The 6954-nt window shown below is 33.6% G+C and overlaps 1 long non-coding RNA gene across 1 annotated transcript in view; it reads right to left on the bottom strand.

Annotated features, from left to right (window-relative positions):
- Positions 1-33: 33 nt before the first annotated feature.
- LOC136797057 (uncharacterized) overlaps positions 34-6954 on the bottom strand; it is a 13421-nt gene continuing 6500 nt past the window's right edge. The window contains exon 4 of the long non-coding RNA XR_010844858.1: positions 34-329. This is a non-coding gene — a long non-coding RNA (uncharacterized lncRNA). The remainder of the gene's footprint in view (positions 330-6954) is intronic.

Genomic DNA, 6954 nt, shown 5'->3' with positions numbered 1-6954 from the left:
TTTAATAAATTAAAAAATGAGGTAAGAAAAAAAAATTCTTTTGTATACAGTTGTAAAATTTCAATAAATAAATACAATCAAATTAAAAATAAAAACACTATAGCTAAGAAACCATAAATGGTAAACCTTTTACGTTTACTGTACTTGTTTTAATTTGATAACAAATATGTTTAATATATATTCCTACTTTATTTTTAATTAAGCCTATTGAAAGGTTGGTTTTATTAAGTTTTCGTTTGACAAGCTTTTCTTGAAATTATATTTCTAATTCCTGCCGCATTTCAGCTGATGAAGACGACAAAGTCCACTGCAACTCCACCACCTGCTGCCTAAAAACACGAATGTGCAGTGAGAGAGGCTACTGATGCCATGTCGGAGATGAAGAGTTCGTTGTACCTAATAATATCTAAAGCATTAGAGAATTAGAGTAAATAAAACAGAGTCCCCTCCAATTATATGTACTCAATGTGAATCCTTCTTTAATGAGATATATCCCAATAGGAGAGAATTAAGCATGAATTTTTTTTTTATACCCCCATAACACGGGCTGGAATTGACCACTCTCCCGGATCCGACAAAATAACAGATGATTTTATTAGAAATCTGCCCGATAATTGGCCATTTTATGTAGAAATGCTATTTAATAAAATATTGCTGGATGAAAAACTTCCTAAATCATGAACTAATGTTATTTCGGTTATGGTACATAAAAAAGGCAATTTGAATAACCCAGAAAATTATAGGTGTATTGCTCTGACAAACAGCCTACTTAAATTATTCACCAGCATTTTATACAATAGCTTATAGATATTTTTGTTTTAAGCGCCCTCTCACATTTTTTTTTTTTTTTTAAACTGGCAAATCTTTTTTATTTATTGATAGATATTACAATCTGCCACAGTTGTGGGAAATAGGTAATAGTGATAAATGATCATATTCATACTAAAATAAAATAAAATAAGAATAAAAATAAATAAATGAAAAAAAAACTTAAAAATAAATAAAATCTCTCCTAAAATATATACAAACAGAAGGATAAACAAAATGAGCATAATCAAACTATGTTTATGAAAAAATAAATATATGATAATAAAAATAATATAATCTCTAGTCACATTTACACTCTAATATACAATATTTACACAATACCCTGAGCTCACTATTTCTCCCACGTGTCGGGGGGGAGGGTAGAGTAGAGCTCAATGATCCCAACGCATCCCTCTCGCCGCATCACTGGTAGTGAGCCAGTGGAGGCTGAGCAAGTGCGCTAAAGCCACAAACACTCAACTTGAGTGGAAAATCTGACCATTGCCAGAACTCCAATTGTCCATTTTTATTTTATAATAAGTCTCTTGACCACTGCCAATTCAACCCTCTAGGTGGGCTGTAGGGATGGATGGAACTAGATAAGGTTTAACTCTCACAAATTAGTTTATTTAAACGTGCACATACCGCTTACTATATTGTATATTTTCGAAGAGCATTCGATTCAGTCTCGCATTCAAAACTTTGGTGCAAACTTTTCTTAATGGAAATAAGTGGAAAATTCCTTAGAATACACATATATAACAATGCAGCAATCATTTAAGTAACCCAATAGATATTACTGAAGGTAATAAGGTCCAGGGGGACATATTAAGCCCCTTATTATTTTCATTATTTATCGCGGATACAGACACGTTTTTCAAAGAAACGGGGTGCATGGAATGAGTATATCGCCATACAAAGAAATTATGACCCTCATTTACGCGGATGATTTGGTCTTCATTGAGGACTCTGTGACTGATGTCCAATCGAAACTAAATATTTTAAATATATACTGCAAATCAAACTCCTTGACCGTTAATATAGAAAAAACAAAAGAAAGAAGGAAAAGAGTTTATTTCGAGGGAAATATTATTACAGAAGTACCTGAATATACCTTGTTATAGAGTTTACTTCATCAGGACTTTTTAACCGTGCCATGAAGCATATATCCATATATTCATAGATACTATAGTATCTAAAAGTAACTCAAGCATCGGGACGGGGCTAAGTACCTGGGGGAAGGCTAAAATAATCTCAGGCAGAAACTTTACGAATCAACTATGTTGAGTTGTATCCTCTACGCTGCATAGAAGATACAACTCGCCTATTTGGGCTGTGCAGCACATAGAGGAATTGGAAAGTATACAATGTAGGTACTACAAGCGACTACTGTGTTTGCAACGAAACACCCCACACTTTATGGCAAGACTAGAAGTGGCACCCATTCCCGTGGGATATCACGTTTTAAAGAAAACTCTGTCCTGGCTAATAAAAATACTTTACATGAGTTGTACTCGCTTCGTGAAACCATATTACTTAAAGATACCGCAGCCAAACAGTAACAACCGTCTGAGTCTGCAATATCATTGGAACGCAGATAAGAAAAATATTGGACAGCTCAAGATTGTTTGAACCGATACTACTTAATGATCCAGTAAGTATCAAAATTAGAATGGGGGAGATCTTTGATAAATACAGGGAATTTGTCAGGGATAAAGACCTCTTGTTATTACGAGAATCAACCTATAACCCGTGGCATGGTAGAGTCTTCATTAAAACGGATGCTCCTCAAAGCTACCTAAAAATCACTTGAGAATAATTGCCTAACTACCACTTTCTGGTAACTATGCAATTACTCTAAATGTCGGTCCACACAAACATACTTAGGACCCATAGCAGCTTTGTCCTGCTTGTGATGGAACGGCCCAGGAGGATTGTTTCCATTTTTTGGCAAATTTCCCCGCGTACGATGAGAACTGAATCTGATACATGCCTAAGCTAAGCGATATTAGCCGAAATCAGGATTGGACCTTAAACTGTATTTTATATATGTAACCCAAAACATTTTGGTTAGAGCCTGACAGTTTTTTGTTTTTTAGTATTATTAAATATGAAGTGATGTTTTTGTTTTACTGTTTTATTCTAACGAATGTGGACAGCCCGGCTTGGTTATATTGTTTTGTTGTTAGTTTATATAAAAGATCTTTAACTCACCATTTTTGTAAAATTACTATATCTATTTCATGTATTTCACTGGCTAACTCTATTTAACGGGAATTGCCCCCCCCCCAAAAAAAATAATAATAAATTATCCAACTAACTAATTACATCATTAATATTTATCTTCCTAAATAATCAATGTTTCTCATAGGCTAATGGCAGAAAACTGTTGAAAAACATAGTGACAGCATTTTATAAACAGCTTTTTGATACTCACTCTGAGGAGAAAATTTAATTACTCTATCCTACTGAGACTAATTGGATCTTTCTTAGTATTTCATGGGTTTGCCAATAGATGGCACCATCTGGAAGTCCTATTCAAAATGTGTGGTCTTCCTCAAACCGCTTCTCTAGTGATATTAATTAGTGCTACCTTATTATCAATAAATAGAAAATGGAACATTATATCATAGTATCTTGCCCTTGCCAAAATATGCTGCTCGAAAATATTTAGTCGCCCGTAGATTTATTCCTTGGGAAGCCAGGAAATACTGTTTAGAATATGAAGGACTACTTGCAATACTCTAAAGACTAACTTATACCCCGTATGATATTATGACATCCTTCAATAGTTTCCAAGATAAATAAAAATATCCCATTTTATATGGCAATGACCCTTTTACTCAAACTTCATCTTACCAAACTTCCTAGTTAATATATTGGAATACTTTCACTAACTCAGGTCCCCCATCCTTAAAAACTCAAATAAAATAGCATAATTTCCTGGGGTTTTATTATTTTTACACAGAGAGAAGTGAAGATGAAAAATGGAGGACATGATTTCCCATATGAAATCATGAGGTGACTTTTATTGTATAAAATCAAATATATAAAGTAGAAGATTGGTGTTATATAGTTTTTAATATTGTTATAGGTTTTTATAGTACATGAATATGGGACAGTGGTCCCGAAACGTTGTACAATGTTAATGAATAAATAAATAATAATTTATTGAAAATGATGGAAGTAATAAACCTCAAAAAATTATAAAAAATTGACTCACCAGACTTCCTAGAGAGATAATCCAGATATTATTTTTTAATCTTTGCATTGCTTTTAATTCTTCATCTGGCAGTTCATTTTCGTCTGCATTTTCTAAGTGGGGATCTCCATTTTCATTTTCTACGTTTTCAATTTCTTCAAGTTCATTATTCAGTTACGAGTTGAAGTGGTTTCCTCAGTATTTTCTACCAGATTTGAGTGTTTTTGTTTTTGCAAGAAATTGTTTTTTTATACAAAGCCCTTTTGGCTATAATGAAGCTTCCGGTACATCAGCCCACTTTTCCGGTTGCTCCTTAACAGCTATTTTTTACCCCGGAGTTCTTTTTCTACTTCAATAAAATATCTTCCGTCTTAGCTCCATGTTCTTTCAGAGATGCTCACGTATATCTTCTTTGGATAATTTGCCTCGTTCTTCATACAGTTCTGATGGAACTATATTGACTTTACTAATTTTGTACAACTAACAGGGTTTCTTCTATTTTGTGAGTGGCTATTTGTCTTCCAATAATGTTTATAGTGATTTCACTACCAGATACCTTATTTGTTGTAATTTTTTTTTTTTTATAATTTATTTATTGTTATTTATTACAACTGTATAAAAATATATACAACAAGTAAATTTGCTGCAGGTGACATAGTGACATGATACAAACAAGTGGAGAATCTATCCATTGATAGAACTCCAATAACATTTATAGAGGAGAAGATCTCGAGCCCATCTTCTTTTCAGAGGTCTAGGAGGATTATTGGGTAATGAAGGAGAAGCCAGGTTAGAAACAAGTGAATTTGGATGGTTGGGAAATTTATCATAGAAGGTATGGTAGCTGGTTCTGGCAAAATCAACAATATATGGTACATTGAAGTCCTGATGGATGACTTGATTTGTGACAAAGTAAGGAGCATTAAGGATTTTACGAAGTACTATAAGGATTGGACTCAGGAGGAATTTGATGGTTTAGTGGAACCCCAAAGCTCAACTCCGTATTTTCAGATAGGCCTTATAATAGCCATGTAGATCAGTCTTTTGTAATGGATTGGCAATTTATACCATTTGTCTAGTAAATGTTGCAATAGTCGGAATCTACGAGCAGTTTCTTGTCTTTTTAGTCTTGTATGAGGATTCCATGTCAGTCGTTTGTCGAGCATGTCGTTCTAAATAACGGATCTGTTCGACAGCAATAAGTGGGGTATTATTAAAGGATACTGTAGGGCATGAGGTCAGTGGTTTACGACGAAGGGTAAATGTGATTTGGTGGGATTTATTGGAATTAATTTTAATCCTCCAGTTTTGGCTCCATTCTTCAAGGGTGGTGATGTGGGATTGGAGGGTTTGGGATACAATGTAAGGATCATAGTTCACTGACAACAGACATGTGTTATCGGCATACGTGGTGAGGATAGTGTTAGGATGGGTAAGGATGTCAGCTGTGAAAATTGTATAAAGGATAGGACCAAGGATACTTCCCTGAGGTACACCAGTAGACTGACGGTTATTGAAATTAAATTTTAGTACTTTATTGGTAGATACTAAAGGTACCAGGTAAATTATTTTAAGTTGTGTTTTTCAGGACATATTTGGTGAAGTTTAAAATTTTGGTCAAACGACCTTTTATGATCAGGCTATTTTCAAGTAAAAAGTAGAAAGTAGATTTTTAATGAAACAGCAAACTGAGTTCACCGGATTAACAATATCTTAATCCTTCTATAAATGAATTAATACACTTTCTTTATGTTTACACGTGCGGATGCAGGAGCTTTCTGAATGGTGTCACTCACAATTACACGGGACTGAATATACTTGTAAAGAGCTGTAGCGTTTAGTCCAAGACATCCGACTGCTATTACAAGTTTCATTAATTTGTATATACATGACTAACGTGTTAGTTATATCATAACATCTAAGAGAAATATGTAATAATATCCCGTTGCTTAGAAGAAATAGGAGTATAAGATAGGGATATTTCGGTAGTCGAGTTTATTTTATAAATGAAATTATTTTGCAGTTAGTTTTTTTTAACCTATTGCGTTTGACTGTAATGTGGATGAATGTGAATCGGATATCAATAGTTTAGTTAAAGTATAGAAAGGAGGGTGGATACTTTTGTGGTATCACTAGCTAGTAACCCCGAATCCTGAAGGTATCCAAATGCCTCCGATAACACCTTTCAGTTCAGAGGTGTAAACAATGTGTCATTAGGTTAAGGTTTTCCATACAAGTGGTCTATTCATCTATGCTTGAAATTAAGAAGAATTTTCATCATTATTCATTGTATAATTTAATGGAATCATGGAACAACCATTGTGTCATGTTAATGTTTATTCTACTAATCGTTTACTTGTAACCTATCATGTTCATGTTAATATTACAGAATAAAGTTATTTTTATTTTCATTTAATTTTTTTACATTTTATCTAAATGATGTTTTGCCCTAATAATGTCTAATCTCCTCTGACAAAGTTGAAGCAAGATCTCATTAGTTTTCTGTAGTTCATGAGCAAGAATAACTTGATGACAGTGATCCACTTAATACAACGACAAAAAATCACTTTAATATGTAACAACCAATTGTTAATTATCTACAAATACATACATCTTAACCTTAACAATAAGTTTTGTACTGGGTAATTGGTTCATTAAACACTTAGTGTCCAATTTATTTCAAATCCATGGTTAAGATTGACTATATACTTATAACACATCAAGATTGTAACGAATGATTATTATAAGTTAATGAAACCAACCATCACTGATTACCTTACTACCGCGCGACCAATATTATTGAACGCGGTACATCTAATATAACAGAGGAGTTAATATCATAGCTACAATATATATTAAAACAGCCAATATATTGACGAAATTCGATGTTGACCGTGTATGAGACCCTCATGTAAAGGAAGAAGGGGGGGAGAGGGAGAGAGGGG

Source organism: Halyomorpha halys, unplaced genomic scaffold (assembly GCF_000696795.3).
Source record: "Halyomorpha halys isolate HHAL.00 unplaced genomic scaffold, Hhal_1.1 Scaffold2274.1, whole genome shotgun sequence".
NCBI lineage: Eukaryota > Metazoa > Arthropoda > Insecta > Hemiptera > Pentatomidae > Halyomorpha > Halyomorpha halys.
Note: the sequence above shows the minus strand (reverse complement) of the source record. Positions and strands in the feature narration are given on the sequence as shown.